The sequence below is a fragment of the Schistocerca piceifrons genome, chromosome 4 (assembly GCF_021461385.2).
Source record: "Schistocerca piceifrons isolate TAMUIC-IGC-003096 chromosome 4, iqSchPice1.1, whole genome shotgun sequence".
NCBI classification, from domain to species: Eukaryota; Metazoa; Arthropoda; class Insecta; order Orthoptera; family Acrididae; genus Schistocerca; species Schistocerca piceifrons.
The window spans coordinates 2,855,943-2,876,242 of NC_060141.1; the positions used below are offsets into that span (position 1 = coordinate 2,855,943).

At 42.4% G+C, this 20,300-nt stretch overlaps 2 protein-coding genes across 2 annotated transcripts in view; one reads left to right on the forward strand and one right to left on the reverse strand.

The window, feature by feature from the left end:
• LOC124795106 (cytochrome P450 9e2-like) overlaps nt 1-19,322 on the forward strand; it is a 46,499-nt gene extending 27,177 nt beyond the window's left edge. The window contains exon 4 of the mRNA XM_047258955.1: nt 19,302-19,322. The gene's annotated coding sequence lies outside the window, so the exon portion shown is untranslated. The remainder of the gene's footprint in view (nt 1-19,301) is intronic.
• The window catches only part of LOC124795105 (cytochrome P450 9e2-like), a 431,878-nt gene that overhangs the window by 236,665 nt on the left and 174,913 nt on the right, over nt 1-20,300 (reverse strand). The window lies entirely within an intron of this gene.

Below are 20,300 nucleotides of genomic sequence, written 5' to 3' on the forward strand. Positions count from 1 at the left end.
AAGCCACTGTTTAAGAAGGGAGATAAAGAAATAGCATCAAATTTATGCCCTGTTTCACTTTTGCCTGCATTCTCAAAAATTTTAGAAAAGGTAATGTACAATCGGCTTTTTAACCATCTTATCACAAACAACATACTGTCAAAGTCGCAGTTCGGATTTCTAAAGCGTTCTGATATTGAGAAGGCTATATACACTTACAGTGAAAATGTAATTAATTCATTAGACAAAGAATTGCAGCCAACTTTTATATTTTGTGATCTGTCAAAGGCATTTGACTGTGTAAATCACAAAATCCCTTTAAATTTAATTAGAATATTATGGTGTAACACGAAATGCTGCAAAATTCAAATCTTATATCTCTGGCAGGAAACAGAGGGTGTTATTAGGAAAGAGACATGTATCAAGCTATCAGGCATCATCCAACTGGGAACTAATCACATGTGGGGTCCCACAATGTTCCATTTTGGGGCCCTTACTTTTTCTTGTGTATATCAATGATCTTTCATCAGTAACATTACCATATGCCAAGTTTGTTTTGTTTGCCGATGATACAAACATTGCAATAAATAGCAAATCAAGTGTAGTCTTAGAAAGATAAGCCAATAAAATATTTGTGGACATTAATCACTGGTTCCTAGCCAATTCTTTGTCACTAAACTTTGAAAAAACACACTACATGCAGTTCAGAACTTGTAAGGGGTGTCCCAAGAGTATATGTCTAACATACGATGACAAGAAGATAGAAGAAGTGGACAGTGTTAAATTCTTGGGATTACAGCTTGATAATAAATTCAACTGGGAGGAGCACACCACAGAACTGCTGAAGCCTCTTAACAAATCTCTGTTTGCAATACGAATTTTGTCAGACATAGGGGATATGTACAGTATATGAATGTTTGTAAAGCCATCACTGCTTAGTCATTTTGCACTTCTTGTCGATCTCATTTTTGAGACGTTTATATTCCTTTTTCCCTGCTTCGTTTACTGCATTTCTGTATTTTCTCCTTTCATCAATTAAATTCAGTATCTCTTCTGTTACCCAAGGATTTCTATTAGCCCTCGTCTTTCAGCCTACTTGATCCTCTGCTGCCTTTGCTATCTCATCTCTGAAAGTTACCTATTCTTCTTCTACTGTATTTCTTTCCCCCGTTCTTGTCAATCGTTCCCTAATGCTCTCTCTGAAACTCTCTACAACCTCTAGATCTTTCAGTTTATCCAGGTCCCATCTCCTTAAATTCCTACCTATTTGCAGTTTCTTTAGTTTTAATTCACAGTTCTTAACCAATAGATTGTGGTCAGAGGCCACATCTGCCTCTGTAAATGCCTTACAATTTAAAACCTGGTTCGTAAATCTCTGTATTACCATTATATAATCTATCTGAAAGCATCCAGTGTCTCCGGGCCACTTCCATGTATACAACCTTCTTTCATGATTCTTGAACCAAGTGTTAGCTATGATTAAGTTATGCTCTGTGCAAAATTCTAGCAGACGGTTTCCTCTTTCATTCCTTATCCCCATTTCATATTCACCTACTACTTTTCCTTCTCTTCATTTTCCTGCTATCGAATTCCAGCCACCCATGACTATCAAATTTTCGGCTCCCTTCACTATCTGAATAATTTCTTTTATCTCATCATACATACATACTTGGTATTTATGAAGTCATATCTCCATAACTTCCTGTCGTACAATGATATAATTTGGCACGTACGTTTAGTGATATGTGTAAATGATGTCTACAAAATGTGTCACGATTGCAGATAGTAGTAAAGAAGTAAAAAATTAAAACCTCATGTCGATCGGCACTTTCATTGTATGAACAGTGGACATATTGCAAACGATAAGCTGTGTTCCTTTCATCATTTTGTGGAGGCTGTCAGGGAGAAAAAGTGTCGTGAAGGTTTAAAACTATATATATAGTTTGGTGCAAGTTACTAAATGCTATCATTTCGAAATAGTGAATGAATAAATTTTGGATGTTCTCGCGTCGTGGGCTGCATTTCTTTTTTACCCTCTCCCCTATCCTTTCGATATATAGGTGGTTCTTACGCCCACAGCAATTCTTTTCTGTCAGTTATTGGCATGTGTGCTAAATTTGGTTGACATCGTGTCAGTTGTTACGAGGAGGTGTCGGGCATACAAACATACGTATAAAAGAATACATTCATTTTAATAATACGTATTCAGCTGTATTTCTAGTTTCTGAAGGCTTATAAAAAAAATGGTTGAAATGGCTCTGAGCACTATGGGACTTAATTGCTGTGGTCATCAGTCCCCTAGAACTTAGAACTACTTAAACCTAACTAACCTAAGGACATCACACACATCCATGTCCGAGGCAGGATTCGAACCTGCGACCGTAGCGGTAGCGCGGTTCCAGACTGAAGCGTCTAGAACCGCTCGGCCACCCCGGCCGGCGAATGCTTATCCTTTCGTTGTGTGCTCCTCTTTAATCTGAGACCAAATCACTATGTAGATATGCAGGTTGTGTGAAAATGTTTTTCAGCAAGTTATGGTATTACGAAGCTACGCGCTCAGTGATTTGGAAACCCGCCGGCAAGGACCGACACAAGAGGATACGATACACACACAGGTCACTTGCTGCACATTCTGTGGTAAGGCCGTGTCACACGGAGCAGGTTTCGCCACAAGTTTGCTTGACGCCAAGCTGAGCTGGCTCTCAGGTGGTGGGAACGATAGTTTGCAAGCTGCAATTGTCACGTTGTATGACTACTACGGCAAGTTGTTTGGTGGCAAAATGTCTGTTTCAGGTGCTGATGTAGTTTTCTCAGCATGCGGGAACTATTACTCCCTGTTTGGATCAATTAAACCAGGGAAGGCCAGAAACTGCGCCTGCGGGCTCCCCTCTTTCGTGCGAATGCAAGCTTCCTCCAACACCCCGCTGTGCTGTCTGAGCAGGAACGGAGGGGGAACTGCGAACGCGCCGCTTAGGCGGCAGGACAGTCGGCGTACGGAACACGGACAACCTTGGATGGGCCTGGTTTCATATTGTGCCACATTACGAAATTCGAGAAATTTAAGTTATTTGTCATGAAGAACGGTATTACTCCGTTACTGACTGTTGGTGCAATCACATTGAAACGATCCCTTAGAAAATTTTATGAATGATTGTACTGATAAACCTCTTACATTATTTGATTTTCAAACAGCTGAGCAGAACTGAACGTACTCAGACATTTCGTTCTTTACCTATTCTGATCAACACTAAACTGACACAGAATATTTTTTAGCGCAACGCAATGTGACTTTCAATAATCCCTACGAAAGAATGGCGCTGACTAACATTAACCTATACCTTTCATGAATCACTTACCTCACAAAAATCTTCGTTACTCGAACTACTGCAATACAGCGAGCGCCAATACTGCCAGCTAAATAAAAGATTCAAACTACTGAAGGCACTAACTACTGATTGGCATAGTTAGCAAATGAAAGATTTTGATAGAGGACAAACAATGTATTTACCTTAATAGTGGTCAAAAGTCATAATATATATAGCAGTTCACGGCATCCAGTCTTACAAATTTACTGTCTCTGATGGACACACGTCCAGATCATCCGCTCTCAAAACTCCGCTATCTCTCTCCCCACATCCACCACTGCTGGCGGCTCACCTCCAACTGCGCAACGCAACACGCTGTTAACAGCCAACTGCCCAACACTACAATAGCGACCATTTCAACAAAGGCCACCAGCCACAGACGGCACACAGCACAGCCAGTGATTTTCATACAGAGCGCTAGGTGACGTTACCAACATAAAAACCTAAACAGCCTACTTATAGCATGTATGAACGAAAAAAAATTAAAAAGTCAATTGAAGCTCAGTTCTCAACGGCAGTACGTCAGTAATATTGTGTGATCCACACAGTTCCATGTAAAATTCCTACAACATTTCCGGTGAGGTATAGAAAATGATGCAAAAAGAAACAGTCTCTGTAGCTCGCCATTAGGGATGGAATAAATCATCATTTCTACGTGTGAAAGGAAACAAAAATTTGTACCTAACACATCTCTACCTCCTGGACTGTGCGGCTGGTCCCGGTGGAGGTTCGAGTCCTCCCTCGGGCATGGGTGTGTGTGTTTGTCCTTAGGATAATTTAGGTTAAGTAGTGTGTAAGCTTAGGGACTGATGACCTCAGCAGTTAAGTCCCATAAGATTTCAGACACATTTGAACACATCTCTACCGACAGTGCCATGGCTATAACTCTCAACGAAATATTTCAGAAAGAAAAAGAAAATTTTCATCTATCTAGTACAAAGTGTCGGCACAAAGACAGGCGCAAGCATTTTATCGTGTTGTCATCACTCAGGCTGCCACGTAATACTGACTTATTTAGTTTCAATGTCGAAAAAAATCTGTCACACACATAATTTTATCCACACATGGACATCAATTTTGCAGCCTCGTTATGGAGACGTGGAGACTCTTCCCGAGGAAAGATTTCTTAGAACTCCTGGACAGTTTTATCGTACTAGAATGTGCCTTTTAATCGGGAATAACGCTGCAGATCGATCAGTTCAACTTGTAAATGAACGGGGGTGCTTTCAACTGATACACCAAATCTCTGTTCAGTCACTGTGGAAGTGGGACATTGGCTTGTCAAATACTTAACAAAGAAAATCGTCAAACAGCCGTGCAAATTGTCAAGTTGGTTAATTTTATTTTCGCTACCAGTTTGAGCAAATCAATATGCCACATTCAGGCCCCATATGTGCCCCACAGTAAGTATGGACATTGTCATACTGAAGCCATCTATTTCTGGACGTCGTGAATCAAGTGCTTCCTTCGTAGACTGGACAGCATCTCTGAGTTCTTTGTCAGTTACAACAAATGGTCTTGAAAACAACTGTGCCGTTAGCAGTGTCCTGAAAACGACTTGACAACAGTTCCTGTATTTCTTCCAGCACCGAAGCGAAATGTTCAAAACTCCCATTTTATTTAACACCAGAGAGATTAAGAAAATAGGCGGTGTTCTTTTTTTTACGTTATCCCTTCCACAATGTAATTTTCATTTTAAGTGCATCCATTTTTCTCATTTAAATCAGACATTAACTGCTTCTCATCTTGCAACGTGTTCTTATCGAGGGTGTTCAAGCGTGCAGTCACGTCGACTACAAATACGAGGGCTGCAGTCTATTCCGGATGTTCAAACTTTGGAGAAGAAGTAGGGGATCAGACTTTAACGTCCCGTCGACAACAGGGTCATTAGAGACGGAGCACAGGCTCGCATTAGGGAGGGACCCAGAACGAAATGAGCCGTACCCTCTCCGAGGAACCATACCGACATTTGCCTTAAGCGATTTAGGGAAACATGGGAAAACCTAAATCAGCATGGCTGGACGCCAGTTTGAACCGTTGTCCTCCCTAATGCGAGTCCAGTGTGTTACCCACTGCGCTACCCCGCTCGGTTTTTAGTGTTGATTCCTGCTTTCATTTTGTCTTTCATAAATTCGACTATAGCAGGTCTTAGCTCGAAAAATTGTTCCAGGCATCCTCTCGACTTAACCAACGTACGTCACAGTAGTACATCACGTCTGTATACTGTGCTTGAGCCGGTGTGAGTGACCGAGCGGTTCTAGGAGCCACAGTCTCGAACCGCGCGAGCGCTACGGTCGCAGGTTCGAATCCTGCCTCGGGCATGGGTGTGTGTGATGTCCTTAGGTCAGTTAGATTTAAGTAGTTCTAAGTTCTAGGGGACTGATGACCTCAGAAGTTATAGTCTGGGAGACGAGTCTTTGGTATTGACAGCTCGGTAGCGTCTTTCCGTTGCCTAGCGACCGCAGGCAGGCAGCCAATGACGGCCTGACTTTGAGCGGGTAGCAAGGGCCACGTTGCCGCTCTGAAACCCGGTCGCGCGCGCTTATGGAACTTACCAGTGTCTCGCGTGCAGGCGGTGCGGTCGTTCGTCGTTTGTTTGATGTTGAATTCGCAGTTTATTTCGTTTTTGTTGTTTTTAGTGTTTCTTTGTTTATGTTTCGTTGTAAACAATGACTAGTGCGGCGGGTGGTAACAGCCCAACACAAGAAGTGAAACGGAGGAAGAAAAGTGTGCTACACACCCAGGCCCGTGAATTCGTGTGCTCTGTGAGGGGTTACTTTGAGAAAGAAAAGGACAAAGGTGGGCCCTTAATTCCTGTTGTTCATGTTGTGAAGAGAACTGCAGCAGCATTGAAAATAAGTAAGAACACTGTTGTAAAGACAGGGAAAGAACAGTATAGTGTAGATTGTGACGAGAGTGGCACAACAAAGCTGCACACACCAGGAAAGAAGCGACCGAGAAATGAGCAGGTGACAGCTTTGGACGATTTTCAGAAAGACGCTATTCGTCGTCATATATACAGCTATTGTAAGAGAAGGGAACATCCCACTCTATCTAAATTACAGGTGTCGCTTCAGAAAGACGATCTTTTTAAAGGGAGCAAATTTTCATTGCGTACAGTGTTGAAAGACATAGGCTTTAGCTATTCACTGTTTAACGGACGCAAAATATTAATGGAAAGGGCAGATGTAGCTGCATGGGGGTGCAGATTTCTGCGCAGGATCATGGGTGTGGAATTCGAAAGTATAGTGTGGTTAGATGAAACTTGGGTCAATGCAAGCCATTCTTTACGTAGAGGCTGGAATGATGGAACGCCCGAGGGGACAATGGCAGTGCCTGTTGGCAAAGGAGGGCGTATTATTGTCTTATATGCAGGAACATCGAAAGGTTTTGTGCCAAACTGCTTGAAAATGTTTCGGTCAAAAAAGTCGGGAGATTACCATGAAGAAATGAACAGTGTAGTATTTCAAGAATGGTTCGAGACATCGCTTATGACGAATCTGACAAGTCCATCAGTGATTGTTATGGACAATGCGCCTTATCATTCCGTTGTTCACGATAAGGCACCAACCTTGGCAACAAAAAAAGATGATATCATTCAGTGGTTGAAACGGCGAAAAGTAGATTTCAGAGAAGATTTAAGGAAGGCGGAACTGCTCGAAATTGTGGCACAAAAGAAACCCCAATTTCCAACATATGTAATTGACGAGATTGCTAAAAGGCACGGGCATGAAATCGTTCGGCTTCCTCCATACCACTGTCATTTCAATGCAATTGAAGGAGTGTGGGCGCAGATAAAAAATTACATTGTTGCAAACAATAAAAAATTCACGATCTCTGAAGTGGAAACTCCCTTCCAGCAGCTATCAATAAAGTGACAAGCGAGACGTGGGCTAAAATTGTAAACAGCACTGCAAGTGCCATCAAAGAGGCGCCCAAAACCGAAGGGGTTGTGGAAGAATGCATCGAAAATTTAATTATATATCTGGGAGAGAGCAGTGATAGTAGTGCTGAGGAAGACAATGTCAAATCAGATTCTGACAGTGATATGAGTGGTGTTTTTCCATTACAGTAACTACAACATATTCAGGAATGTAAGGAGGGAGTTTGCTATCGATCTACAACCAGATCATCATATTGTGAGTACTTTCTTCAGATTATAACTCTTAATACACTGACCAATTATTCTGTAGCTTGTAGTAGAACAAATTAATAATGCTAATACTTAACAATGGAAACCAAAACTGCTAATGTTCAACAACTTGCGAAAATAGTTTTCATTTCAGTTGTGAAGTTTAACAAATAACTTTATTATGTTTCAGCATCTTAGATACTTGTACTAAATAGCTCATATCAGTTTTCGAGTTAATATATTTCAAGCATCAACTTTAAATAAATTCACGCGTACCAATACGACTTGTATTTCGTCTCGCTTTTATTTCTGCTGCTAGAGAATGCGTGTAGCAGACAGAGCACCGCGTGCTGTGAGCCACGTTCGGCAACAGCGCCGTCTGCCCGCCGAAACTGTCAGTAGCAATCACTTGTCTCACGGACTATAAGTCCCGTAGTGCTCAGAGCCATTTGAACCATTTTACTGTGCTTGCAGTTCCATCAAAGACTTTTTAAACTGACGATGTAACAGCCCTTGTGACTTCACATAATCTACTAATCGGACCAGCAGTTTCAGAACGTGCTCCATCTTTGAAAATTTAGCACCAAGTGCTTCTTCATATGCGAAACAATGAAATCCGTACAAATCATCTGTTGATTGTTGTAGTTTTCTGCGCAGCAATGCACCTCTTGCGCTCCATCGGTGGTAACTGAGACGAAGATGTTCCAGTTGATGCCAACGGCTTCAGTTGCCATTTTCAGCAACTCGATCCCTCCCCTTGAGCTTTTCATTGACAAAAGTTCTAACGGTTCTTTTGTTACGTGCGTGTTGCTGTCGATTCCGCGAATAAATCGCGTGATGTGCCGTGTCCGAAATGACATGTCCAAAGCAATCGTGACCGCAATGAACTTGTTGGCATTGTCAGTTAATTGCCTGTAGGCACTCGGTGCCATGACAGCTATGCGGCGAGCTATTGTTTGTCACAAAAGAAGAATTCCGGAAAACTTTTGTACCTCCAATGGCGTCACGAATTCCGCTGTCCCAGCAATGCGCTCTTTAATGAATTCGCCGTTGCTGAATGATTAGTTAGATCGGGCACTTTTGAGCTCTGTTTTGTACTTTGCTTTTAACGATACGCCGCTAGTTTCTTGCCGTTCAAAAGTAAGAAGCAATAGACTGGGCTCTAAACACATTGGATTTCTAAAAGAAAATACGTTCAAATAGATGCAGCATAAACACAATGATTTTCACGTTGGGATCGGCTTGCTGTGCAGGACTGCCCCGAACCTTTCTAAGTCCGCCAACTTGTTTTCGTGTTCACCGCCAACCAAATCCTTAAATTCCTTGTACATTGTGGTGCAACGTCTTTCTGTGGCACATTTGCCGTGTCATTCGATTATGTGACTGAATAACAGACACTGAGAAATTTGATCCTTCCGTTCTAAAATGTACTGCAACTCCTACTCATACATAAATGTTTGTGACAATAAATCGCTAGACTGCCTCTTTTTCAGCGTGTTCTTTTACGCTTTCTTTAAACCACGAGCAAATAGCGAGCAACACACAGAGAGTACAGATAATGCTGCACCACACGCCGGAAGAACCAGCGCCTCATCGCTCCGCTACGTGAACTGCCGCGCAGTACCGAGTGCTTCCGAGACGCACCGATCAAAGCCGACACACACTCGGGCCATGACGCAGCCGCACTCTGCGCACGCGTGTAGTTAGGCATGCTGCGGCAGGTCCTAAAACAAAGCAACAGTTCTTAATGTACTCCACAGCGTACACAAGCACGGGAATTACGAGGCATTTCTGAGGCTCTAAGCGTGGCGCCGCCGCTTTCTGCGGGATCCTGGCTTTCAGGTTCAGACCTCAGACGCCGACAGGACTCCTGATGAGGCAGCACTGGATCTTTTAAAGAACAACAGGAGGAATAGTTCGGGAACTAGGATCCGGCACATGCGAAGCTCCCTGGAAGCAGCAGTCTCGCGGTAAACGGTGCCTGGTTGGGAAGCGTTGCCCGAGCCAACAAGTGAGCTTTCCATTTTCCATTTAGTTGACCTTCGGCGTGAGTACATTATTTAGCCATCAACGATTACATTCCCAGAATGAGACTTTCACTCTGCAGCGGAGTGTGCGCTGATATGAAACTTCCTGGCAGATTAAAACTGTGTGACGGACCGAGACTCGAACTCGGGACCTTTGCCTTTCGAGGGCAAGTGCTCTGCCAACTGAGCTACGCAAGCACGACTCACGCCCCGTCCTCACAGCTTTTCAACAATGACATTGTTTAGCCATAAGAAATTACGTACGAATAAATTTGAAACAAATTCTACTCCACATGACTTGGTGTTAAGGCTGACGGCGTCTGTGATCCGCTAACAACACATAGCACAGAATAGGCCATTAGTAATGCATTAGCCCAGTGGTTCTCAGACTGTGGGGTGGGACTTCTAGGGGCGGGAGAAGTAGGGGGGCGCGGTGTTCCAAAAAAATCTTAGTGACAAGCAGTTATGTGTTGTTTTTTCTTCGAACAAAGAAGATGTTGTTGATCGGCACTGAATTTTGCCCGACGTCGGTGTTACGCCAGACGCGGTCGACGACGATCAAAACGGGGCCATGTTTTCAACATGGTTTGAAATGATCGGGCGAGCTGGATAATGTCGGCCATCGGCGGAATCGACCGTTGCCGGCTGCGGTGTGAATGAGTCCGGAACTACCGCGCGCATTGCAGGCTTTGGCTCGTGTACCTCGATGCCTCCTTACAGTCTTTCGGATTTCGCGAGGAAGACTTACTGCAGTATGAAGCGGTTTCTGGTTAGCGACACACATGAAGACACCAGTCGTCCACAACTGGGGGAGGGGAGGGAGATACTCCAAAAGCGAAAACGACAGGGCGGGCCGCGGTGGCCGTGCGGTTCTAGGCGCTTTAGTCCGGAGCCGCGTGACTGCTACGGTCGCAGGTTCGAATCCTGCCTCGGGCATGGATGTGTGTGATGTGCTTAGTTCTACGTTGTAGGGGACTGATGACCTAAGACGTAAAGTCCCATAGTGCTCAGAGCCATTTGAACCATTTTTTGAAAACGACAGGCTGTGATAAGAACTATTCCCGAAAACTACCGTCAGTGGTGAAAAACGTTAGCAGTGCGTAATTTCTTTAACCATTTTAGCTGCTGACAGCATCAAGTCTAACAAGCCTTGTATCCAAACATCCTGAATTGACGGGTTCGAAATAATTTCTTGTCATGAAACTAAATGTTTTAACGTCTGCCTCGAAGAAGTAACCTAGAAGAACTATATTAAAACTACGAATGTGTCTTCTAAAGCCCTTTTACCCTCTTACGAGATTCGTATAGGACTACTAAATGCAAGAAACCACACACACAGTTGTAGAACCTCTGGTTGTACCAGCAGTGATTGATATAATATCAACAATGCTCGATGACTCATTTGCTCAACAGTGTGTAGAGGAATTTTAGACATTTCTGGTGATATACTAGAACACTTACTCCATAAATTGAGTAACAAACGTTTTGCACTTCAAGTGGACGAAGCGACTGATATTCGTTAAGATGCTCGTTTGATTGGTGATGTTCGTTTCGTTGATGAGTTGAACATTCGAGAGGAACTGCTTTTCTGTGAGCCGATACTGAAAACAGCAATACATCAAAGACTTTTTGACATGATCTGGATATTAAAGAACAGGTGTATTTGAGTGTGCACAGATGGATCTCCCGGAGTGTTCGGGATTCAGGGGATTGCGAGCGAAAATCAAAGCCGTAGCTGCTGAAACAGTCTGGTCTTACTACGTGATACATTGGGAGGCTGTGGACGCTAAACAACTTAGCCCACTCCATGAAGCGTTGTAAACAGTTATAGAAACAGTTGATGTTGCAAAGACAAAATCCATAAGTTGAAGGCCTTTGAAAGTGCTATGTGAGCCGCGACCGCTACGGCCGCAGGTTCGAATCCTTCCTCGGGCACGGATGTGTGTGATGTCCTTAGGTTAGTTAGGTTTAAGTAGTTCTAAGTTCTAGGGGATTGATGACCTCAGAAGATAAGCCCCATAATGCTCAGAGGCATTTGAACCATTTTTTTGCTATGTGAGGAGATGGGAGCGGAACACACTCAGCTGCCCTTCTTTAGTAATACTCAATGGATTGCAAGGAATAAAGTAATAAAAGTAAAGTTTCAGCTGAGGAATGACGGATTCTGTTTCTTAGAGGTGAAAAGTCACTCTCTGGCAGGCTGGGTTACCGGACTGTCATTTTTGAGGAACTAATTATTCTTAACGCTTCACTTTAAGGTATTCAGGCAACTGTACTATCTTGGACTGGAAAAGTTAAGGCGTTTATCAAGAAATCGGAACTGTGGCAAAACTGAGTGGAAAGTGGCATGCTAGATATGTTCCCCACTCCAGTGTGATCGTTAGAGGAAACAGATAATCCCATACTTACAATAGAAATTAAAAGACCGCCTTCTCCATACAGCCACACTGTTAGATCACTTCGACATGTACCTCAGCGACGATTTTGATCAATCTGATCGGATTAAAAATCCATTGAAAAATGCACCTGGCTCGTCTGTCTGAATATAAGGGAGCAACAACTTCTTGTTACCACTAGTGGTGCTTCGCTGAAGAGTAAATTTAAGGAAGTGTCTCTGTTGGGGTTTTGAGTATACATTAGCAAGGAATTCACAGTGAAGAGGCTGATTCGTTTTGCAGTAACGTACATGTGCATGACTGGCTTTTCAATTCTGGCAGCTACGAAATCTAATTATCGTTCAGAGCTAAATGAGTGGCTCTTTCTGCTATTACACCACGTCTTCAGAAACTTTCTTCTGAAAAGCAAGCTCATGCATCAGGCTGTGCACTGTAACTTAAATTTTTAATGCTCTTATAATCTTTGTTCCCCCCCATGAACCATGGACCTTGCCGTTGGTGGGGAGGCTTGCGTGCCTCAGCGATACAGATAGCCGTACCGTAGGTACAACCACAACGGAGGGGTATCTGTTGAGAGGCCAGACAAACGTGTGGTTCCTGAAGAGGGGCAGTAGCCTTTTCAGTAGTTGCAGGGGCAACAGTCTGGATGATTGACTGATCTGGTCTTGTAACAATAACCAAAACGGCCGTGCTGTGCTGGTACTGCGAACGGCTGAAAGCAAGGGGAAACTACGGCCGTGATTTTTCCCGAGGGCATGCAGCTTTACTGTATGATTAAATGATGATGGCGTCTTCTTGGGTAAAATATTCCGGAGGTAAAATAGTCCCCCATCCGGATCTCCGGGCGGGGACTACTCAAGAGGATGTCGTTATCAGGAGAAAGAAAACTGGCGTTCTACGGATCGGAGCGTGGAATGTCAGATCCCTTAATCGGGCAGGTAGGTTAGAAAATTTAAAAAGGGAAATGGATAGGTTAAAGTTAGATATAGTGGGAATTAGTGAAGTTCGGTGGCAGGAGGAACAAGACTTCTGGTCAGGTGACTACAGGGTTATAAACACAAAGTCAAATAGGGGTAATGCAGGAGTAGGTTTAATAATGAATAGGAAAATAGGAATGCGGGTAAGCTACTACAAACAGCATAGTGAACGCATTATTGTGGCCAAGATAGATACAAAGCCCACACCTACTACAGTAGTACAAGTTTATATGCCAACTAGCTCTGCAGATGACGAAGAAATTGAAGAAATGTATGATGAAATAAAAGAAATTATTCAGTTAGTGAAGGGAGACGAAAATTTAATAGTCATGGGTGACTGGAATTCGAGTGTAGGAAAAGGGAGAGAAGGAAGTGTAGTAGGTGAATATGAATTGGGGCTAAGAAATGAAAGAGGAAGCCGCCTGGTAGAATTTTGCACAGAGCACAACTTAATCATAGCTAACACTTGGTTTAAGAATCATAATAGAAGGTTGTATACATGGAAGAACCCTGGAGATACTAAAAGGTATCAGATAGATTATATAATGAAAGATTTAGGAACCAGGTTTTAAATTGTAAGACATTTCCAGGGGCAGATGTGGACTCTGACCACAATCTATTGGTTATGACCTGTAGATTAAAACTGAAGAAACTGCAAAAAGATGGGAATTTAAGGAGATGGGACCTGGATAAACTGCAAGAACCAGAGGTTGTACAGAGTTTCAGGGAGAGCATAAGAGAACAATTGACAGGAATGGGGGAAAGAAATACAGTAGAAGAAGAACGGGTAGCTTTGAGGGATGAAGTAGTGAAGGCAGCAGAGGATCAAGTAGGTAAAAAGACGAGGGCTAGTAGAAATCCTTGGGTAACAGAAGAAATATTGAATTTAATTGATGAAAGGAGAAAATATAAAAATGCAGTAAATGAAGCAGGCAAAAAGGAATACAGACGTCTCAAAAATGAGATCGACAGGAAGTGCAAAATGGATAAGCAGGGATGGCTAGAGGACAAATGTAAGGATGTAGAGGTTTATCTCACTAGGGGTAAGATAGATACTGCCTACAGGAAAATTAAAGACACCTTTGGAGATAAGAGAAACACTTGTATGAACATCAAGAGCTCAGATGGAAACCCAGTTCTAAGCAAAGAAGGGAAAGCAGAAAGGTGGAAGGAGTATATAGAGGGTCTATTGCCTACAGGAAAATTAAAGAGACCTTTGGAGATAAGAGAAACACTTGTATGAACATCAAGAGCTCAGATGGAAACCCAGTTCTAAGCAAAGAAGGGAAAGCAGAAAGGTGGAAGAAGTATATAGAGGGTCTATACAAGGGCGATGTACTTGAGGACAATATTATGGAAATGGAAGAGGATGTAGATGAAGATGAAATGGGAGATAAGATACTGCATGAAGAGTTTGACAGAGCACTGAAAGACCTGAGTCGAAACAAGGCCCCCGGAGTAGACAACATTCCATTAGAACTACTGATGGCCTTGGGATAGCCAGTCCTGACAAAACTCTACCATCTGGTGAGCAAGATGTATGAAACAGGTGAAATACCCTCAGACTTCAAGAAGAATATAATAATTCCAATCCCAAAGAAAGCAGGTGTTGACAGATGTGAAAATTACCGAACAATCAGTTTAATAAGCCACAGCTGCAAAATACTAACACGAATTCTTTACAGACGAATGGAAAAACTAGTAGAAGCCGATCTCGGGGAAGATCAGTTTGGATTCCGTAGAAATACTGGAACACGTGAGGCTATATTGACCTTAAGACTTATCTTAGAAGAAAGATTAAGGAAAGGCAAACCTACGTTTCTAGCATTTGTAGACTTAGAGAAAGCTTTTGACAGTGTTGACTGGAATATTCTCTTTTAAATTCTAAAGGTGGCAGGGGTAAAATACAGGGAGCGAAAGGCTATCTACAATTTGTACAGAAACCAGATGGCAGTTATAAGAGTCGAGGGACATGAAAGGGAAGCAGTGGTTGGGAAGGGAGTAAGACAGGGTTGTAGCCTCTCCCCGATGTTATTCAATCTGTATATTGAGCAAGCAGTAAAAGAAACAAAAGAAAAATTCGGAGTAGGTATTAAAATCCATGGAGAAGAAATAAAAACTTTGAGGTTCGCCGATGACATTGTAATTCTGTCAGAGACAGCAAAGGACTTGGAAGAGCAGTTGAACGGAATGGATGGTGTCTTGAAGGGAGGATATAAGATGAACATCAACAAAAGCAAAACGAGGATAATGGAATGTAGTCGAATCAAGTCGGGTGATGTTGAGGGTATTAGATTAGGAAATGAGACACTTAAAGTAGTAAAGGAGTTTTGCTATTTGGGGAGCAAAATAACTGATGATGGTCGAAGTAAAGAGGATATAAAATGTAGACTGGCAATGGCAAGGAAAGCATTTCTGAAGAAGAGAAATTTGTTAACATCGAGTATAGATTTAAGTGTCTGGAAGTCATTTCTGAAAGTATTTGTATGGAGTGTAGCCATGTATGGAAGTGAAACATGGACGGTAAATAGTTTGGACAAGAAGAGAATAGAAGCTTTCGAAATGTGGTGCTACAGAAGAATGCTGAAGATTAGATGGGTAGATCACATAACTAATGAGGAAGTATTGAATAGGATTGGGGAGAAGAGAAGTTTGTGGCACAACGTGACCAGAAGAAGGGATCGGTTGGTAGGACATGTTCTGAGGCATCAAGGGATCACCAATTTAGTATTGGAGGGCAGTGTGGAGGGTAAAAATCGTAGGGGGAGACCAAGAGATGAATACACTAAGCAGATTCAGAAGGATGTAGGTTGCAGTAGGTACTGGGAGATGAAGAAGCTTGCACAGGATAGAGTAGCATGGAGAGCTGCATCAAACCAGTCTCGGGACTGAAGACCACAACAACAACAACAATCTTTGTTTGCGCAATTGTAAATATTGTTCATTTCATAATTTTCGAATAAATGAAAATGCGATCAAAGGAAACAGTTTGTTCTGTACTTTTGTCATAACAGTTCAACTATTTTTTTTTCTGTTGCGTAAAATCCTTCTAACTAGCATTTCGTTACGAGAGAGAATAAGGTACAGAAAATATATAACAATGACTAGTTTCATTAATAAAATAGGCTGGTGGGTGGGGAGTCTGATAGTGTTTTTCCTCGGAGGGGGGAGGGTTGGAGGCAGAGGAAAGATGTTTGAGAACCACTGCATTAGCCGACTGTCTACGATTACGACGTAGCATTTTCTTGAACGAACGGTTGCTGAGGATCTTTTGATTATTTTGACTACGGTATTTTGTGTAGTGACTGTCTCGGAAGCTAACAGGCACTTCCGCCGCCTCACGGCTGGACACTGTACACAGTATGCCTGGTCCTTAGGAACCGTTACATACATCGTGATTAGTGAGCGTTTCCCGGTGGCGAGGCGCTGGAGGCGGCTGTCGGAGATCGAGGGGTAATTCAGTTACAACTCCAGTAACCATCCGACAGAATCCACGACACAAGCAGACACACTAAGCAATAAAAACCCGGCAGAGACAAGTGTGCCGCCGGAGACAGCAGCTACGTAAGTGCAGACAGAAGCTGCGGCCCTGACAGGCAGCCCGGTGTACAGCCGGTAGCCAGGCTTCCGTATCAAGATCGTCTCCTTTCGTTCTGGCGCGTTCTCCGAGTTTTTAGTGTTACGTGTTTTTGTTATTAACATTGGTGAGTGTTTCCAAGATTTGTGTCTGACAGACGAAATCACGATTCTGTAAGACTCTCTCTACACAAATGGTTGCAGGACCTCGGCTGTTCGGTGTCAAATGTCGGACCAGAACAGCTTCAGCCGTGAGCAACAAGGTCTAGCCGTACATTACCCCATCTTCAGGCCTCCCGATTGACGTTTGGGAAGAAACCCACCTCCGGTCCACTCAAAGTAGAGGCCAGCATTCAGTTAAGAAGAAATCTACGGATACCAGTTATTGTATGTTGTTTTGACTGGACCACGTCTTTCGGGAACGTGAACAGTCAGCGCTGAAACTGATTGCTCAAATAAACTGGAAATTTTTACGGCTGAAGGCGTTTTGCTTCGACATTTTAAATCACGATAATGTGTCACATTCCCTCGCTCTATGAGACTCTGCGATGAGCTCTCAGAATATGATCATTACTGCTATAGTTCTTGAGATTAGGAGCTATTCACCTTCACCTGTTCAAACACTAGTCAAATCTCGGCACGAAAATATCTTCTGTCAGCGTTCGTTAATGTTGTCGGTGACTAAGATTTGTAGAACGAGAATGATATTTGCTAAATGCCTGCCACTTCGAGCACAATGAAAATGGGTGTCACTAACGATCCTAGCGCTGTTGTACATTCATCAGAGAATGTGAAACGTCCCCTTAGAAATTCAAACAGCTGAGCAAAACTGAACGTACTCAGACATGTCGCTCTTTATCTATTCTGATCAACACTAAACTGACACACAATATTTTTAGCGCAACGCAATCAGACTTTCAATAATCCTCACAAAAGAATGGCCCTGACTAACATTAACCTATACCTTTCACAAATCACTTACCTCACAAAAATCTTCGTTACTCGAACTACTGCAATACAGCGAGCGCCGCTACTGCCAGCTAAATAAAAGATTCAAACTACTGAAGGCACTAACTACTGATAGGCATAGTCGCAAATGAAAGATTTTGATAGAGAACAAACAATGTATTCACCTTAATAGTTTTCAAACGTCATAATATATATAGCAGTTCATGACAGCCAGTCTTACAAATTTACTGTCTCTGATGGACAAACGTCCAGACCATCCGCTCTCAAAACTCCGCCATCTCTCTCCCCACATCCACCACTGCTGGCGGCTCACCTCCAACTGCGCAACGCTACGCGCTAGAGTTGGCCACTGTTTCTATGTTTCGATACAGTGTATCGATACGTGCAACTGTTTCAGTGTTTCGGAACAGCTGTGGTTCACTGTTTCGAAACAGTGGTGTTTCATTCCGCCCCTGTCTCGGATAACCGGACGAGATTCGTTCTCGAGCCAGACACAGAAACTGTATCGTTGTTTCAAAATAAGGCTGTTTCAGTCCACCTGTGCTTGGAACGGACTAATTGTATCGAAACAGTGATGTTTCATTCCGCTCTGTGTCGGGCGAGATTCGGGCTCGGCACAGGTACTGAAACACAACACACCACTTCGTGAAACACTTTCAAGACTGTCGAAATCTTTTTGACAAGCAATAGCATGAAGCTTAAGATATCCGAAAATAAAGCTTCGTTTCTAGCTGACTGTCCTATGCCGAAATGGCGTAACATCTGCTTTATAAACACTAACCAAACAATAAAACAACGCATATTATTCACATTCAAAATAATAAATAGGTGAAAATCATTCAGTTAAATTACATTTTTTTATAACATACGCTTCTCTGTTCATGTACAGTAATCGTATTAAGAAACGCAAGTAAGCCTACAACATTTCGAATAAAAAAAGGCGTAGAGTGGCAGTTATTAGACATATACATAAATTTGATGTAGGTGTAATTGCAAGCAATCTGTTTGACATATCACTGATAGTGTAATGGTGAACGGGAAGTGCTGGCAAGCATGGTGAATTTATAGTAACGGTTCGAAACACCTTGAAAGACAAAATTTTTTCTGTTATATTTTGTTATTTATTCGAATTATTTCGCATTATTTGTGAGACTATAGTCACTGTGCCTATCATCCACAATGATTCCCTTAGTGTGCATGGAAATTAGCAGGATGGGTATATTACCCATACTAACGGAAAGTGGGAATCCCAGTAGCATATCCGTTGTGTCTGCAGTTTGCTCCCACCTCCAGTTCCGTTCGTGGTGGTTCTTCTGTCTTAGGCTATGGCCGTCCTCAGCCAATTGAAAAGTATGAAAGTCACACGACACGAAAGCAGCGCATTTGCTACAGGAAATACGAAACTGCCAAGACGCCTAAGTGATAGTTTCATACTTTCTGCGATATGATTAGCGCTCTCGCACCTCATTTGTGTTTATATGGACAAACGTATACAGTAGACATTCAAGATGATAAAATGTGTAGGTTTATTAGATAACAAAACACAAACTGTTTCACTGTTTCGAAACAGCATATCGAAACATTACATTGTACTGTTTCATTTGTTTCGAAACAGTTACGTGTTTCAATTTGCCCATCTCTACTACGCGCTGTTAACAGCCAACTGCCCAACACTACGATGGCCAACAACAATGCAAACCAGCCACAGACTGCACACAGCACAGCCAGTGATTTTAATACAGAGCGCTACGTGGCGTTACCAACATAAAAACCTAAACAGCCTACTTACAAATGAAAGAGGTAATGCCGTAGTTTGTTTACTCCACACTGATTTGAATTTGTACAAACCATTTCAGTCTCTTTGCTCTCCCATCACGCAGGTCTGAGCAACGACGATATCGTGGCACAGGCAGTACTGTTCTTCTTCGGTGGTTTCGAAACGGTGTCGACGGTGATGACTTTCTGCAGCTACCTGCTGGCGACGAACCAGGACGTCCAGACGAGGCTGCAGCAGGAGGTGGACGAAGTCATGAAGAAGAGCGGCGGGCGGCCCGACTACGAGCAGGTGATGGGCTGCCAGTACCTCGACATGGTCGTCTCCGGTAGGTTCGAGCTTTTTTATTTTAATTTTTAAATCGGAAACGAAAACAAACTTAAATCGTTACACTTTTATTTTGATGTCGTATTTACTGTCATTCAGTACAGAAAAAAGGACAGTTTTCAGTCGCAATCCCATCTTCCTTTTTATGGCACTGCAGGTCTAGATTTCAACTGACCGTTGAACTATCACCAGTGTGCCATAAAAAGAATAATACAAGAATCAGGTACAAAAGCAGCACATTGATCAAACACCCTGCCACAGTTATACACAATTATAATTCCACTATTACAATTACAGAATTACATACCGTTATAAATAGTCATGTAGACTAAACGTAATTATAACAACCCATATTCCAATCTAACTCAGGGATCTACAAGTATTACTCCAAATGAGGCTGTTGTTTACACATCCATACAGCTAACTTCAGTTTACGTCATACCGAGTATCAACCCCCATATATTTATTGCTCACACATAAAAGGATGCCTTAGGTTAAGAAATATATATATATATATATAAAACAGGGAATTCTGCTAGTAATTAAAATAAAATACAGTTTTGTCTGGAGGCATAGAAATTCAAAAAACAGAAATCATAATCGCCACTGTACATGTATGCAGACATTATTTTACGAAATTTTGAAACACACGTAATAATTTTTTTTAATTGTGGGCAGCCAGACAAACATGTATTTTATTATAGTTAGTGCCTGAATTCCCTGTATTTTTGTGCATTTTTTTTAGCGTAACCCATTCTTTTACATATGGGCAATAAAC